Raw genomic sequence first — 18,306 nt, forward strand, 5'->3', positions numbered from 1 at the left:
TTTTTTCAAATGGAAAATGAATTAGCAGAAAAAATAATCCATAAACCAATTGTTCACATCTTCCCACTAGGCCGAATAATGTTTCTGAAACTTTGCTTTGAAAATATCCAAAATAAACTTGTTAATTATTGTCCACTTCTTCCCAATAGTCCGAATGAAGTATTCAAAACTTTGGCATCAAAAATATCAGATACGAATTGTGTAATTCGTAAGGCAACCTAGATTTAAATTCCAAATGGGTATCATTGCAATGTGTTTATCCTTTATTGCACTTTCAATACACAGTATAGTGTCCATCTTGTAGTAGGTCCATCATGGAAAATAATAGCCACTGTTTTAAAAGTTCTTCCTGAAATTGATACTTGACTTGCCACAACATTTTGAATTTTGGGTTCTAAATTTCTTCCATTTGCTCTACAACATTGTAGCATTAAAATGATATCTTTTCCAAATCTTTCTATATATAATGTTGACAACATTTCCGATTTACAATGAGAACATTTCTTATCTTGATTAACTATATTTACTAATTTGTTAAAAGATACTGATTTGCAATCTGGTATTGTCAAGCATATGAATCGTTCAGTGTCTATTTCAGTGGTAGAAGAAAATGAACACTCTTCACATTTATGATACCATCTGTAACTTAGTCCAAATACATTTTCAATTTATTTTCCTTCATCTTCCAATACACCAAGCATAAGGATTAGAAATTCTTGTGCATCTTGTTGTATATTGAGTGTAAAGAACAAGAACATATATCCAAAAGATGCTGAATGCCAAAGGCAGTTTGGATTTTACACCTGTCAGTTACCAAATTTTGAAATATATTATGTAGTAAAGAACAGAATGTTTTTTCACGAATTTCCATAATTTCATGATGAAGATCTTGAAGATAAAACACAACATTCAGAATTACATTAGCATGCCAGTTGATACCTGAACTATCTTCTAACTGTTATACTACAATATCATCAACAGTGTCCATTCTCTTTTTCTTTACACCTTGATGATTCTCTTCAATTTTTTTTTTTTTAATCTCAATAGAATATTTGTCATATTTCCATTTTTGACACACTTCACGTTTCTCATATAAGGGATGTTAACCTAAGTTAGGAACATAAAGTCTTCTTAACTGATTGTACTCTCTAACACAATTTGTATCAGCTCTAATCTTTTTCTCATCAAAATCAATCAAATGCAAACCAGATATTGTTCTTAATTGAGACAATGCAACATATGCTATTTCCTCTTTAAACATTGTACTTACAGTATTTACCAAAGCACTGTCTACACTTAAACCTTGAGATTTATGAATAGTTACTGTATATGGTAAAGACAGAAGAAACTGTTTTCTACGAACATAGAAGTCTTTTACAAGCAAAAAATGTGCAGCACAATGCCCAATCTGTCTTACCTCTTCAATCTGATCAAATGTAAGCTTCAAAAATTCAATTCCATCTCTGTTCTGAACAAAACAAACAACTTTTTCCATTGCTCCATTTACTAAACCATCTTGTACATTGAAATTACACCGTAAAATTACGCGACAGTTTAAACATACATGTAAAGTCTTTTCTAAACTTGCAGTCTTAGATACAGACTTTTCCAAAGAATTCAATTTTGACTGTAAGTTCTCTAAGAGAAGAATAGTCAATTCTTGGTGTTCCATTTTGTAAATAGCTTCCATTTTCTCTATTGGTTGTTTTTCATGTTGCAAAAGGTCTTAATTGAATGTAGAACACTCTTATAGTGTAGGCATTAGGCAAGCTATAGACATTTCTTTTTCCATTTTTTTTTGTATATTATTTCAGGTGTGGTGTTTTCGGATGTAAACAAGTTCCTTAGTAGCCGACTTTGTAAAGCTTGTTTACCATGTTTCGTCAAAACACCAACTCTTATATCTTTAAGAATATTTCCATAATCTTCATCACTTACTTGTCGCATATTCTTAATAAATTCTTTATATTCAAAATGTAACCAAATATTCACATTTCCAATACTTTCCAAAGATTTCCTAGTGTCGTCATGGTCAAGTGTTTTAAAAACCAGTTGACCTTTTACAGAAGTAAGTTGTACTAAGATTGGCGAATACAATTACATGTTTTCCTCCAAACAGAACATCATAATTTATGTTTTAAATCTGTTACATTCTTAAATGTACAAAGGCAAGCATTAAGTTTGAGACCATGCTCAAATCATCAATGATTAGAAGTTAAATTTTCTTCAGTACTCTTGAAACTTCATAACAAGCTTCTCCAGATAGCTTTTGCTATTTCAATTTATTTTAATGTTCAACTGGCAGCATAAGTAATTGATTTAAAATAATCCCTTTAATGTTGTGTGCTCCTTATCCAGTTGGAGCTGTTACAACACAAGATAAATGTGATTCAGTAGTTTTGTATAGATAACTGGTCAAAACTTTAATTAAGAAACGTTTTCCTGTTCCAGATTGACCACTGATGTACATTAGATTAGGTTTAATGATGTGCATTGGCATTCTTTTTTTTCATGCAGCAAACCATTCTGTATCTGTCCTGTCACTTGCTGATATATTTCTTTTTGTTAAATAATTAGTTCTTCTCCCAACTTTCCCAACTGAATATCCTGTTGTGTTTGTTGAATTGCTGTTTCTACTTTATTCATGGCTATTTCTGCTTAATTTTCAATAATTGGTTGTCCTAGTGGATCTTGACTTAGTGGAGCAGAACTTTGACTATCTTGAAAACTGCCTCTAGCCATTTCAGTCGCAATAATAGTTTATTGTTCAATCTCATCATTTAACATTTGTATATAGGTTGGGTAAATTGTGCATTGAATGCTATCCTTACATGCATTAAAATAATCTTCATAGCAGTCAAAATCTCCAATTAATTCTATTTCACTATGCCAAGGCTTGAACAGTTGCAGAAGTGTTAAAAACAAAGATTCCCTTTTATCTGGAGTTTCACACTAGAGTTTTCTGCGGTTAATAAGAGGTCCTTTAGCATGTTTTACCAAATATCCGTCATATCCAATTACTGCATATTTTTCTTCATTTATATTTTCTGTAACATTTCTCTTAAAGCTGTAATGCTGCAGTACTTCATAGAGACATAGGCTTTCTAGACGTGGACTCCTTTTGGGATAGTACGTAGCCAACATATTAGTTTTAACAATATCTGTACTTTCTTGTTCATTCATTTCATTTCATTTCATAAGGCTTTATTCGGAGCTTAAACACAAAGTCCATAAAAGCACATACATTGCATTATAAAACAACATCATTTTAACAAAATCGATCAGACAGTTAAAATACATTAAAAGACGAATTAAAATATCATACTAGGCCTTGCTTTGATGGCCCGAAGAAGAAAAGTGGCAGTAAAGAAACAGACATCGGGTGTCGGGTTAAATAACAATTTCATGGTATCTTTTAAAATCCTAACTCCATACTTCTTAAAAACAGGTTTTAAAAAAGCTGAACGAAAATTGCCATAAAGCGGACAAAACAATAAAAAATGCATGGTGCTTTGTGCGGTAGTATTATCACATGGGCAGGGACCATTCGGGTGTTTTTTGATACTTGGAAATGCCACCAAATGGTGAACAATCCCAAAACGCAATCTTGTCAGTACGAACCGATGGGAGGGTCTGGTAACAAAACTCAAATACGGTTGGAACCCTGTCGTCTCACAGAAGCTTCCGTAGAACAAACAGGTAGTTAAGTTACCACCGGCCCTCCCACGCCTCTCAGTCTTATGGCTCATAAAAACAGATTTCATCTCATTTTTGGTCAAACTAGAGGCTGCATGATAATCCTCTATTACATTAAGACCATAGATCTCCAAGAAGCTACCCGAGACAAATTTGAGCCATGGAATCTTTAGATAATTATCAATAGAGAAACAGTCTTTAATGATAGCTCTATTTAGGGAGGTCTCTTCCTTTACCCAGATTGCACGCCACAACATAAGTGGTCTGAGGGCGACAGAATCTGAAAGATGTTGAATGCCAAACTCCCTGTGCACCAAATCGGTAGAAACCGAAGTGGGTAAACTTAGGAGTCTTTTTAGGAAGAGGTTTTCCTCCACTTGTAGACTTCCACTAGGAACATGCCCCCAAATACCAGCACCATAAAGAGCAATAGTAAGACACCTCATTTGATAAATTTTCAGCATGTCTTTAAGCCGTTTATCCCCAATTTTAGATGCGAACTGAAACACCCCGTGGGCACATTTCGCCATTCTAGCCCTGACATGGTTGATCTCACTGGACCAACTACCTGACTTGGAAAAGGTAATACCTAGGTAGTTAAAAGAGTCCACCGTTTGGACCTTATGCCCTTCAATAAAAAACGAATGCGGTTTTTTACAGCTCTTACCACACTCCATAACAAAAGTTTTTGTTTTATTAATCTGCAACTTCCTTTCCTTAATGAACAGAGAAAACCTGTCCATTAGGCGTTGAAGGCCAATAGGGGTCCTAGATAAAATAACGGCATCGTCCGCATAAAGTAAAACTGGGACGTGGAAATCAAGAGTTTTTGGGGCGTCAGCCACAACAGTCTTTAAAACAGAATCGACCTCATTAATAAAAAGTGTAAAAAGTAGAGGGGCAAGCACACACCCTTGTCTAATACCGCGTCTGATAGGGAACTTAGGGGTGCGCTCCCCTCCCGGGCCATAACGAACACTAGCTCTAAGGTTAGCATATAACCGGGCCAAGAAATAAACAATGCCCTCCGGTGCCCCCATTTCTAGTAATTTCTCCCATAAGATCTTATGGTTCACCATATCGAAGGCACTGCTCAAGTCTGCAAAGCAGAGGAAAAGAGAACCTTTCTTGGCCTTCGTATACTTCCCTATGAGAAGTTCTAGGTTGAGGCACTGTTCTACTGTCCCTTGTCCCTTCCTAAAACCGTATTGGGAATTTGCCAATATGTTGTTTGAGTCGGCCCATTCTTCTAGTCTAACCAGAAGCACCCTGCTCATGATTTTCACAGAGGAATCTAGAAGGGAGATTGGACGGTAGTTCTTAGCGTCCCTCCTCTCTCCCTTCTTTTAGATAGGGATTATAATAGATTCCTCCCAGGTGTGTGGGACACCATAACAGACCGCTGCATTGAATACATTAGTTAATAACGGGCCCCATATCTCTGGTTCTTTTTTGTAAACATCTATGGGCACCCCGTCGGGCCCCTGGGCCTTTCCTCCCTTACTAACAGAAATACAGTCCTGAACCTCGGAAGTGGATATATCTAAAGGAATGACAGGCCAATCACCACCACCAGCATCCAAAGATTTATCCGATTCAAAAATCATGGAGAAGTGGGAGACCCAACATTCTGCACTAACATTTGCCGTCAGTTCAGGCATCTCCTCGTTCTTAAGAAAGGGACAATTAACTGTTGCCCAGAAAAGGGAGGAATCCGAAGTTTCAGCCGCCTGGTCTAACTTGTCCCATGCCTCTTGTCTTAGTTCGGCCTTCCTATTTTTAACTGCAGCCTGATAGGGGGCTCTGAGCTCCCTAACCAAAATAATATTCCTTGGTTTGGCTACAAGTGCCTCTTTGAGACCCTTAAGGGCAATAGTGCTAGCGTGGTCGAACCACCCCCTTTTCCCGCACGACTTACCCTTAAGACGCTTGGTCAATTTAGCATCAATAATGAGATTAATGTTTATAAACTTGGGTATAATTACATCCGTTAATTCTTTGCTCTCTAAAATAACAGCAATTTCGTTTACGCATTTAATAATAATGGAGTTGGACAAAATATCAGCTTTATCCCCCTTCCACCTAATTCTGGTTCCATTTGGTCGGTGGGGTTCAATATTAGCTAATATGTTTAAATTGGGGCCTTGTTTCGCCTTCCAAAGGACGGCCTCCATAGTTAGGCAGTTATGATCGCTAATTAAATTATCAACTACCAAAGGGGTTGTACACCACGGGTTAAGGCTAGATGAAATGCAAATAAAATAAATCACCGTATTTGCATTTCGGCCCGTGAATGTAGGGATGGTTTCACCAGAGGCACCTTTCAAATTCTCCAACAATTCCATATCATAAGTCATCAAGATTTTGTTTAATGAATCTCCCTAAGGATTATGGGGAAAATGAGAGACGCCTTCCCCCCAACAATTTACAAAACCACAAACCCTGTGGGCGGGGGATGGACACACAGCAGTATTAAAATCCCCTAGCCAAATGAAATCAAACACTGTATTGTTTCCCGTAACTATGTCTGCCAAGGCGGACTCTAAAGCAAACACTACCTGCTGCCTAGTATTATCAAATACATTATTATAAAAATTAATTAAAAGGATATTTCTACCCAGCTCCTGATATAGCCATAAAATCTGGGAATGGGCCCCAATGGGTACGTATTTCTTAACAATAAGTGGTACTTCCACTGAGATCAGAGTCAAAAGCCCACCCTTTGCTCTGCCGGAAGTGGAAGCCACAGCCGGCAGTTGGTAAGAAACAAAACCCGTATAATTAATGGGGTCCAGACTCCAGGTTTCCTGAAAGCAAATAATATTAAAATTATTAATAAAATCTAACCATCCTAAACAAACATCCTTTTGTGAGATACCAGCAACATTCCAACAGGCAATAGAACACCGGCCCCAATTGTCTGATACAGTGGGCTTATTTGATACAACCCTATCCCTATCGCCAGTGGTCGGTCTTACAATTCCACAATCGACTGGGACATCAATATGATTGACACTGGATCCACTTATACCAATAGCCTCCACTGATTCTGGAGCCCCAGGGACCACACTACGCCTCCCCTCTCCCAATGGAGCAACCACAGTCCCTGGGTCCACCATAGGTAATACCAGTCAGTCGTTACAATCAAGCCCACTCAGGGGCCGGAATCTATTAGACGTGGGGATGGTAGGACCAGCACACATGTTCAAATCTCTGGACCTCCCTCGGTGACGCTCAACATCAGGTTGAATATCATAGTCTCTATAAAAGAACCCAAGGGGACGTAAAGAAATTCCTTGATCTCGTATAGGAAGAGATGCGGCTTTGATCAAGACCGTGGAGGTAAGTTGTGGGTTTCGAAAATTAATAACAATACAATCCCCTCCACAAGTCTTGCGGGATTTCCCCACCCAATTAGTTCTTCTAGTGCTTAAGATATCCCCTGATAGAGCTACGGGGAAGCCACACTGCCGGTGGAGCCAATCCACAGTTTTATTCTTAAGTGATGAATGGGATTCATCAGAACCGTGGTTGCTTCCGGACACTCTTAATGGAGGAACATTGGTTAAAACTGTCACAAAAGGTGCACAGATCGGTGGTAAATCCGGCTGAGGGCTACTAGAAGTATTAAAATTTGCGTTGGAACCCACCTGCTTCCTTAGAACAGAGCTAAAGGAAGGTTTAGTTTGGGCCGACAACTGCGGGGGAGGGTTGGGGACAGCAGGAACAGCTTCGCAATCATTCCCAGAACTAAAAGTGCTGCTCACGGCCGACGTTAGAACTAAATTAGGGGTATTAAAGGGAACCTCAACAGGTCCATGTTCATTATCGTTAGTTTTTACTCCTGTGGCGGCATTAATAAATGCATCCACTAAACCTCCCAATCTGACTACTTCATCTGATATTGTAGCAAGTTTGGTCAATAGGGGTTAAACAAGTAAATCAAACTTGGCATCAATAGTTTTAATCAAAAAATCAAGTTGCTCATTGTCTAAACTGATCGTGGTACCATCCAGTACCATTTTTTGGTCACATTGAGCATTAGACAATGAAGGGTCAGCTCTTTTTGCGGGGCGATTCCCCCCTCGTTTAGGCTGATTAATCTTGCTATTGTTCCTGCATGAACGTATTAATCTTTGGGGCCTCGGAGCCTGCACATTTGGAACTATTGGATCAATAAAAGTTTCTGGACCAGATTCTACATCGATAACTAAATAGTTATCCATAGTGGTCGTCACAACCGCTGATTTGGCTTTAGACATTATAAGCCGGGCTAGACCAGTACCAATGCTCAAGAACAGATTAGCACCACAATATGCAACAACCTATAAACCTGTGCTGTATATGGCTGCCTATCACAAATAATAACTTCCCGTTATACCGCTATATAACTCACTGCCCTACCGTGAAAGCAATTACGTTGCGGCGGATCACACACAGGTTAGGCAGGTTAACAACATACGATAAAGCCTGTATACGGCCCCCTCCTACCCCCTCCTGTCCCGGACTGTCACAGACTGTCCGCCCTTTGTCCGGGCTTCGTCCTGGGCGTCCCGCGGCGCGTCCCGCGCTGCGGAATCGAATGAAATTAAGGGATACTGGAGCCAATAGGCGGGTGGGCGGGCCGCGACTCAGGTGCGGTCAGGCACGGGCTCCTGGGAGCTGTAGTCCATCCAGCAGCCCCTTACACCCTCAGCAGCGGCCAGCAGCTCCAAGCACAGCCCCTCCAGATACGACGGAGCACAGGTATGCAAATGCCCCCAGCAGCGATGCGGGACCCACGCCAGCGGGTTCCGCGAGCGTTTTTAAATGTTTGTGGGCGGGTGGGCGGGCCGCGACTCAGGTGCGGTCAGGCACGGGCTCCTGGGAGCTGTAGTCCATCCAGCAGCCCCTTACACCCTCAGCAGCGGCCAGCAGCTCCAAGCACAGCCCCTCCAGATACGACGGAGCACAGGTATGCAAATGCCCCCAGCAGCGATGCGGGACCCGCGCCAGCGGGTTCCGCGAGCGTTTTTAAATGTTTGTGGGCGGGTGGGCGGGCCGCGACTCTGGTGCGGTCAGGCACGAGCTCCTGGGAGCTGTAGTCCATCCAGCAGCCCCTTACACCCTCAGCAGCGGCCAGCAGCTCCAAGCACAGCCCCTCCAGATACGACGGAGCACAGGTATGCAAATGCCCCCAGCAGCGATGCTGGACTTTGTTCATTCAAAGTATTCAACTTCGTGTAGTAATTTCAATACTCTATTTCGTGTGGCGGAAAGACCTAGACATACCCAAATGATTCCTCTTGACTTCAAATATAAGCTGGCAGAGCTCAACCGATCTGAACATTCATATGATTCAATCTCTCGATAAGAAAGCATTTTCAAGCTAAAGCTATACAATTTCTTACTAAGACTCTTCTCTTGTGAAATTTCTTCCCACATTTCTTTCAACTCTGATTTTTCAGCTTTGGTTATATATGACGTAACATGGCAAGCAGCAGCAATTGAATTATCTGCAACATACTGGATATCCACGTTTGCATTCCACATTCTAAAATCACTGGATTGTAGTCATTATTATACTTTGAGTCTTCTTTCTTTTAAAGTTGTATGCATTCTTCGGAGAGTTTTGAGTTATAGTATGCCTTACTACTAACAGAAAACTATTGACTCTTCCTTTTGAAATGTTCCCTTTGACTTGTATTTTTGTTGACAATATTCTCCACATAAATGACTTTGAAACAGTAACATTTGTTGTCTCAAGCTGTTTTCTCCTTTTTTTTGGAATGGCACAGACAACATACTCTTCGATGAAAGACAAAACACTTTTAATAGTATCAGTTCCAAATTTTGGTGCATTCTTGATCCATAATAGCATGTGTATATGAGGAGCACTTCTGGGTTGGTACTCCTTTCTCCGAAAGAAATCAGTAACTTCTCCAAGAGGGATATTGTTTTTATTGTTTATAAAAGACATCATAGCTTGAAACCTATCATTAAAATATCTGCACACATTTACAGGATCCAAGGAACTCAGTTCTACAGATGTATTCAATTCAATGTTTTTTACATTTGAATTTGCTTGTTGTAGCAATTCAAGTAAATCACCCTATGCATAATCAGCATAGCTAAGTGTTACAAACAATGTAGGGGTACCTAAGTTTCTTAACATACATTCGAGTTCTCCGTGACGACGATACCAATACTCATTAGCACCACGTTCACACTCCATCAAATTCATTAACTGAGATTCTAAATGATTGTCCCTTTGTTGAACTTTGTCCATGAATTCCTTTGCAGCAAATATGTAAGATGAACCCCTGTTTTTAATTTCTGGTTCACTGCCTATGAAAATCCAGACAAATCACTTTTAAAAGGAATATGAAATAAATATGAAATACACTGTCAAAATCTTGGATCTTCTGAGTACAATCTTGTTGTACGATATTCTGAAGCTAGAATCTGTACTGGTCGTTCATCATATTGTCCACCTTTTCCAGTGGGGAGGAGCTGTGGAAAATAACAAGCTTCTAAACTTTTTTCCCATACACTCATTGGAGGACCTTTTGCTTTCTACATTTAAAATAATTCAATTGTGTTTCTAAACACTTCTTTTGAATGTAGAGGATGTATACTGTAATGTTCGTAAATTTCTTCATCTTCTAAACATATTTCCTGTTCTTCCACATTTGCAGTTTTATAAAAAATATTGTTCTGTACAAGATATAATGTAGCCTTTTGATGTTTTGTGACTTCTATTAACTCTTGCCATATTTTCCTACTCTTTGTTGGTACACCATTAACTAGAATAACTACAGGCTTATTTTCCTCCCTGTCTATACGAACAGTTCAAATATTTTTCTTAAAATCTAAAGGTAAGTACAGAACTCTTCCTTTCAGACCTCTTTGTGTATCTGTTGCAGGCAGCTTACCTGTTTTAGGCTCCATATGAACTATACTCTGAAACGGGTGCCTAGATTGAATAAGAAAGGACTCATATGCATTGAAATCTGCTAGTTCTGGAGGAATAGCTACCAACTCTAAGTTGTTATGTACTGCTCTAGCTGGCATTTTGTTCTCTTCTAATTTGTTGTAACAATATTTATATATACATTGATCAGTACCCAACTCAAAACGAACTTCCACCAACAAATAAGCACCAAATTGCTCCCACTTATCATTGTTTTCCTTTTCACTTTTTAAATTCACATCAACATTCCTAGTTTGACTTCTATAGTGAGTAGGTCGACAACAGATACAAACATAATTTGTTTTTTCACATGAAAGTATCTTAAACTTTGTAATTTCTTCCACAAACTTCTCAGTACTAATATCTTCCACCTGTTCTCCAACACTTATAAAGCTGTCACTTTCTCTACACTACTCTTGTGATCCAAAGAAACAAAAATGTCTATCATCACAAACTGTTTTCTACATCCGATGCTGAACCAGGAAAAAGAGCTGTGTTCATTTAAATTAAAGATAGTGCAGGACTGTTTATGTAGTACAATCTCCTCACTAACTTCTGCATTTCTGAGTGATGTACTACTAATATTCTTAAATGATGAAAAGTACTTTTGTAGAAAGAAAAGCCAGGGAATGACCCTGCAACTTAGTATATTTTCTTACTTTACATGGATCTAGTCCTTGCAACATCTTACTCACTTTTTTTGGCATAGTGTCGTAAGAAAACACGTAATATATCAATAGATTCCTGTTGAATACAACAAATACTACTACATACCCACTTATACACTGGAGCTTGTGTATGTCTCCCTTGATCTTCTTAAGCTATTACTTCTTCCACATTTCTAGGAACCATCACTTCTTTTTCAATTAGGACAACCATCTTTTATTTCATAACAGTGACCAATGGTGTCAACTGCATGAACTAATGTATCTTGTTGAAAATAGCTTTCTTCATTTGAAAAAAAGCTCAGTACTAGAAGTTTGCTTCCATTCACTTACTTCTATTAACCAGTCTTTTTCTTTTGCTTTTCTCCTTTATTAAGTGCATTGTTGTATTGAATGTTTTCATTCTCTTCAATACCAATATAAATAATTTTCGTTTCAATTCAAAAGCAGTATCTACTACACTTTAAATCTGTTGCTTTTTCTTATATACTGCTGATCTTTTTTTTATACTTTTTACAATCTTTTAATACATTTTGATTTACGCTATTACGAAACATACATACAAGTGTCTTTAAATAGTTACTATCTTTTTGTCACATGTGTTTCTTTCCATTTTGTTTGTTTCTTTGCTTCCCCTTTGTCTAAAAACGTATTTTCTCCTTTGATTAGGTTTTTGATCGTTTCATCTCTCCACATCTTTTTAAATACATTGTTTGGTTCTCTTACCAGAAGACACTTTATCCTCAGCATCTTTTTGGTCTTTTTCTACTCCATTCTTTTTAGTTTTCATTAAATACTTCTGTTTCCTTTGTTCTCTTCTCTTGTCATGTTTTCTTGCCATCTTTTAGGTATAATCCAATCAAAATATATTTCTAAAAAACAAATATTGGTTTGATTGCTTTGGAACATCAATACATTTTTAAAAATTTATAACAATTCAATTTTGAAAATAACAACTAAGCACACAATTAATATTATTTCCTATTGTATTTATAACACATAAAAAGAGAAAAGTATAAAAATGAGCAAAAGAGCTGCAAAAACAGATGAAAATGTAGTCACAATGCAAAAAGGAGAAAAGAATAAAAAGAAAGATTTAGAAACAGCAAAATGAAATACTCAAAGAACACAGCTACTGAAACATTTAGGAAATGCACAAAGAAGCAACAGATGTACAGAAAAAGGCAAGAGAGGTGCAGAAGGTGGCAAACAAAGTGCAGCAAGAGAAAGAAGGGTGAATACAAATTCAAGTAAGTTATATAAACAAAAAAAGGGTTGTAGGAAGAGGCAAGAGGAGTTGAAAAAGAAGTAAGAGAACTACCGAAAGAAGAAAGAGAAGTGCAGAAAGAAGCAACAGAGGTGTAGAAAGAGGCAACAGAAGTGCTGAAAGAAACAAGAGAGCTGCAGAATGTGGTGACAGGGGTGCAGAAAGAGGCAAGAGAACTGCAGAAAGAGGGGTGCAGAAAGAGGCAAGAGGGTTGCAGAAAGAAGCAAGTGAGGTGCTGTTGGACTTGGCCCTTCTGCCAGGTTCACCCCTAAACTTTTTGCAATTATCCTAGCCTTTCCCTTTGTCGTGTAAGTGGTTTTAGGCCTCTAGGAGCTTTAACACTGTGTCCCAGTGGAGAGTGCGTGTGCGCTGTGTATGTCTTTAGTGAGACTGACCTGCCCTCCCATAGGAATGCATGGATGATGAGTGTGTCCATGGTAGTTCCTGGTGCTTGGGGAGTGCAGTTTCGAGTTTGATATGTGCAAACTCGTGAGAGTGAATGCTGCACGATGATGTGTGAGGCGTTACTGTGTCTAGTGTAGAAGTGCCATTTCTAGAAGCTGGCATGTCTGTGTAGTAAATATGAAGTGACTGTCTGGCTTGTGATTGGCTGGTGTGCCTGGATCCAGGAGTCAGGATGGGTCTGCCCCAGTGGTGAGTGGAGAGATCTGCATGTTGATGAGTGGGAGGAGTACACCTGGGACCTGAATAGGGCTGGGCTTTCCCCACACAATGCTGGCTCTACCCCTGTGGTGCGACTGATGTCCCTAGCCTGTCCTGTGAATAGGGAGAGGGGCTGAGCAAAACAAAGTGCTCAGGAAACAGTTGCATCTGGTTCGCCCCTTCCTTGTACCTTGAGAACAAAGGAAATGTGTATTTAAAAAGGGGCTGTGACCCCAAGTAAAATGTTCTTCTCGGATCCTAACTTGAGGGGGGCCTGCTGCTGCTGGGCGCCAGGAGAGACCGCCACTGGGGACTGCCTCCCTGCCTGGAGGGCCCTGTGAGCTGGCCCCTGGGCCCAGCCTTTGCCCCCCTGCATCCTAACAGAATTCCCTGGACTTAGGACTGCAGCGCCTGTGTGCGCTTTATTTTTTATTTCTAAAAACGCTTGACTTTTGGGCTTGTGAGTGCTGTGTTCTGCCTCAGGAGGACTGATGCTGGCCTGCAGCGCAAAGCTGCGTCATGTGCGATTCCCCTACTTGACTGGGTGAAAATCGAGCGGGAGCCCACCCCGCATTCTGCTCTCTAGCGGGTGCCTACCCCACATTCTTTGGTGACTGTCCCCTTCCGCAGCGGGAGCCCACCCCGCATTTGCGTGCCTTTGAGAAGCGGGAGCCTACCCCGCATTTTGCCCAGAAGTGGATCGGGTGCCCGCCCCGCATTTTGTCTCCATTGGTGAGCAGGTGCCCACCCCACATTTGTGTGTCCTTTGTAGCGGGTGCCGACCCCGCTTTGCTGCACTTTTGTGTATTATTGACTGGTGCCCACCCCGCATCGCCGCCTTGTAAGGAAAGATTCACCGCCGCGACCCAGGCTGAACCGGAAGTCAGGCACCCTCCTGGGGGCGGGCCGCGAGACGGAAGCCGTGCCCGGAACCAGGAAGTCGAGAGCAGGTGGGGAAGCAGGGCTCCCGCAGCCGCGGTGTGAGCACTGCGTGTGTGGTCTTGCGAAGCGGGGCTCCCATGGTGAAGGGAGAGCCCCGCAAGTAGGTGCTGTCGAGAAGTAAGGCAGAGGGGGCCCGAGGCGCACTGTCGGCGCCTGCCCCTGCCGCATGGGATTACCGCCGCGACCAAGGATTCCAAGTTCCCTGGGCCGCGGGTGAGTTGCCGAGGAGCCAGCAAGTGGGTGGAAACCGGGAGAGGTCTACGGCGGGAGCATTATTTATTTGGAATCAGGGCGGAGGAGGGGGGAGCAAGGTGTCTGCTTTCCTCAGTGCCCGAGACTACCCTAAGTCGCTTTCTGTTTCGTGCCCCAAGTTTGGGGGCAGGAATTGTGTACGTAGCTGCGCCACCAGATAGCGGGCAGCTGTTCGATGGATACACGCCCTTGGGTGGACCTGGTACCGACACGTTAGGTACAACGCTTGGTGGCAGGGGTGAAAGGATTTCAGTACCCTACGCTCGGGCTTGATGATTCTGGTGCCTGTGAGACCTGGACGTGGTCTCATGCACGTGTGGTACCACCCTTTGAAAGTGGGTACTTTATGGTTCTCTTACTACTAATAATGTGCAGGATGTGCTATGCTGGCGCTAAGGCCTAATAGGCTCCTAAAATATTCATGCCCAGATTACCTCTACCAATAGATGCTGGATTGTTCTGACAATATCCTGGTGGGGTGATGATATGTGTCATAGAGTGCAGTTTTATCCCTAGTGGGGGCATGATAGGCTTATAAAAATTGCTGTGATATTGATAGGGTGCAGCTGCCCCGTTTAGGCCTGATCTTTTGCGCCTTCTGCTTTTGCTGCATTTGCAGCCAGCCCTGACATTTTAGACAATGGGCGTTTGAGCCCCTGAGAGGCCAAGTTGGCCTGGGGACAGTTTTTCTGTGTTGTGCCCTCACCTAGGGTACATGGTTATTGTTACCTGTGTACGTTTGCGCAATGTGCATTACCTTTATGCTATTTTCATTTCCTAACTGTGTCTATGCATAGGAGACTGTTTTCCTCGTATAGGTTATGCTAGTGAGTTCATGGTTCCCTGCGTGATATATGCCTAAGGTGTTTAGGATTGCGTAGGGTGTACTTACCTTTTACCAGTGGGTACTGGTTGTGCGCTACATTTATTATTTGTTCTACATTTCTACAGTTACAATTGGTGATTTGTGCTAATTCTGACAGTGGTCCATGTGGCCCTGTCTTGTGTAAATAGTCCCCTGTAAATTCTGCCCAGGGCCAGTTGGCACAGTGTAAATTGTGTGAATATTATCTAATGTGTTTTGGTATAAAACAAAGGCTATTTTTATATATAACCTTGTGTGGAGTTTCTTTTGTGGTGGGCCTTGGGTGTTGTTGCTGGGTGCGCGCGCAAACGCTTTACACATTGCCTCCGGGATAAGCCTGACTGCTTGTGCCAAGCTACCAAGGGGGTGAGCAGGGGTTATCTTTGGCGTGTAACTTCCTTGCCCTGACTAGAGTGGTGGTTTCTGCCTGGCTTTGGCGCAAGCCCTAACCAACCAGAAATCCCATTTCTAACAGGTGCCGAAAGGGGCAAGCGAAGTGCAGAAAGAAGCAAGAGAGGTGCAGAAAGAAGCATTGGATCAGTGCATGAGTACTATGTGGGAGAATACTTTAGTGCAAGAGTAGTGCTTCAGTAATTGTATGAGTATATGGGTAGTATGTGTATAGTTAGTTTCTCCTTAAGTGTATAACTGCATGGGTAGTAAAAGGATGAATGTAAGAGTAATGGCAGGATCATTGGATGAGTGCATATGCAGTGCCTGACACAATGGATGACTGGAAGGCTACTGTCTAAGTGAATAGTTTAGTGCTAGATTAGTGCCTGGATGATTGAATGTGTGCAGCGATACTGCCTGGGTGATTAGATCAGTGCATGAAAAATACCTGAGAGAAACTATGAGTGCAAGGCTAAAGCATGGATTATTGCATGAGTGTATAGGTAGAGCTTCAGATAATGGATGAGTGCACAGATACTGCTTGTGTGATTCTATTACTGCAGAGGTAGTACCTGGATGAATATATGAATGTATGGGAAATACCGCAGAGAAAGTATGAGTGTTAAGGTAATGCTTGGACCATTGCATGAGTGCATCAGTAGTGTCTGGGTGAATACATGAGTTCATAGGTACTGGCTATGAAACCTTTTGAGTGGAATAGTAGTGTCTAGGTGATTATATGTAAGTATGGTTAATGTCTAAGTGATTAAAAGTATGTTAAGGTAGTGGCTCCTTGATTGCATAACTGAATAAGAATGCCTAAGTGAATTCATGAGTCCAAGAGTGATATGAGCCTCTTTTCATCAGTGCACATCTAGTGATTGAGTATATAGATGTAATTCTCACTATATTCCTGAGAGCAAGCATGCATGCGTCTGTACATTTACCTAGTGGCATCATATATCAAAGAAACATACAGCTAGATGGGTAGTGGTTAGTACCTGAGAGAATGGATGACTGGATGGATAGTGCCTGAGTGAATAGTTCAGTGCAAGAGTACTTCCAAGGTGAATAGATCAGTGCAGGGAAAATACCTCAGATAAACCATGAGTGCAAGGCTAACGCATGGTTAAAGACATGAGTGTATGAGTAGTGATTGAAAGAATAAAAAAGTGCACGGGTACTGCCTAAGTGATTCCATGACTGCAGTAGTAGTAATTGGATGATTGTATGAGTGTATGGGAAGTACCTGAGAGAAAATATGAGTGCTAGGGTAATGCTTTGGCCATTCTATGAGTGCATCAGTAGTACAAGAGGGAGTAGATGAGAACATGGGTAGTGCCTGACTGAATGTTTGAGTGGGATAGTAGTGCCTGGGTGATTACACAAATCTATGGTTAACATCTGAGGGATTACAACTGTATATAGATAGTGCCTCCTAGATTGCATACCTAAATAAGAGCACGCATCTTAATAAATAACTTCAAGGCTGACTTGTGCATATTTACATTACTGCATAGCTAGTGCATAAGTCTAGAGATATAATTCTCACTAAAATCTAGAAAGCAAACACTAATCCTTCTACCATGTTACTATCTACATACTATTTCACAAATAATTTCATTACAATAATACAAAGTACAATAGATATCTGTACATTTCATAACATATTTTATATATCACATTCCTCTTACAATGTCCAAACTTGGATTTTTTTAAATCTAAAAATATCACTAGAAACAATTAAGCAGTGCTGAATAATATATAATACCCATTACAAATGTGTTACTCATGTTTGAGGTAGTATTGCAGAATATCAAATATCAGAAACTCTTCAAAGAATGTTTTTTCCACACAAAGAAATGTAGTGCACCTCTCTCAGCGAGGTGACCTTGGAATTTTTTAAAAAAGCATCTTCTCCACTATTTTAGATATCTCTCATTCTACCAACTAACTACCTCAGCTACAGACATCTTTTCATTCCTTTCAGATATCCCTTCAAGATGCTCTCAGTGTGGATTATAGGGCACAGCTATGTTTTTGGGTGCAAAATGTATGCTGAACACAGATGTATTGACAAAACCTAGGTTTGCAAAATATGGACATTTAATGGATTGCAAAGAGAGGATTAAAGTGCAACCAAGTGTTGCCTTTGGTTAAAACCTTGTTGCATCTCCAACCTCCTGACCTCATGATTGTGCACTGTGGTGGCAATTACCTTGGCACATTGAGTGGGGTAGGTCTGGAAATGCTAATGAAGGATATGTATGTCTGTGCCTTGCAGTTTGTACAACTGCAACAAACACATTCTTTATTTGGATGTCATTTGAATTTCTTCTGAAATTCTGGTTATATCAGTGCCATCTTCATTGCTTCTAGATGAAGAGCTGGACTTATCTCAAAGTAAACCTTCGTGTGATGAACTAGCAGCATTAGAATATGATGGAAAGTACTGTCACACATCTGTTTTGATAAGCAAACCAGAAAATCTCACTGTAAATTTGAAAGTGTCCTACTCTGCATGGATCAAGACTTTGTAGAAGTATTTATACAATTCCTCTGCTGTACCTGTTTAGGAAAAACCTGAGTTTCCCAAATGACTCTTGTGTAA

The sequence above is a fragment of the Triturus cristatus genome, chromosome 6 (assembly GCF_964204655.1).
Source record: "Triturus cristatus chromosome 6, aTriCri1.1, whole genome shotgun sequence".
Lineage (NCBI taxonomy): Eukaryota > Metazoa > Chordata > Amphibia > Caudata > Salamandridae > Triturus > Triturus cristatus.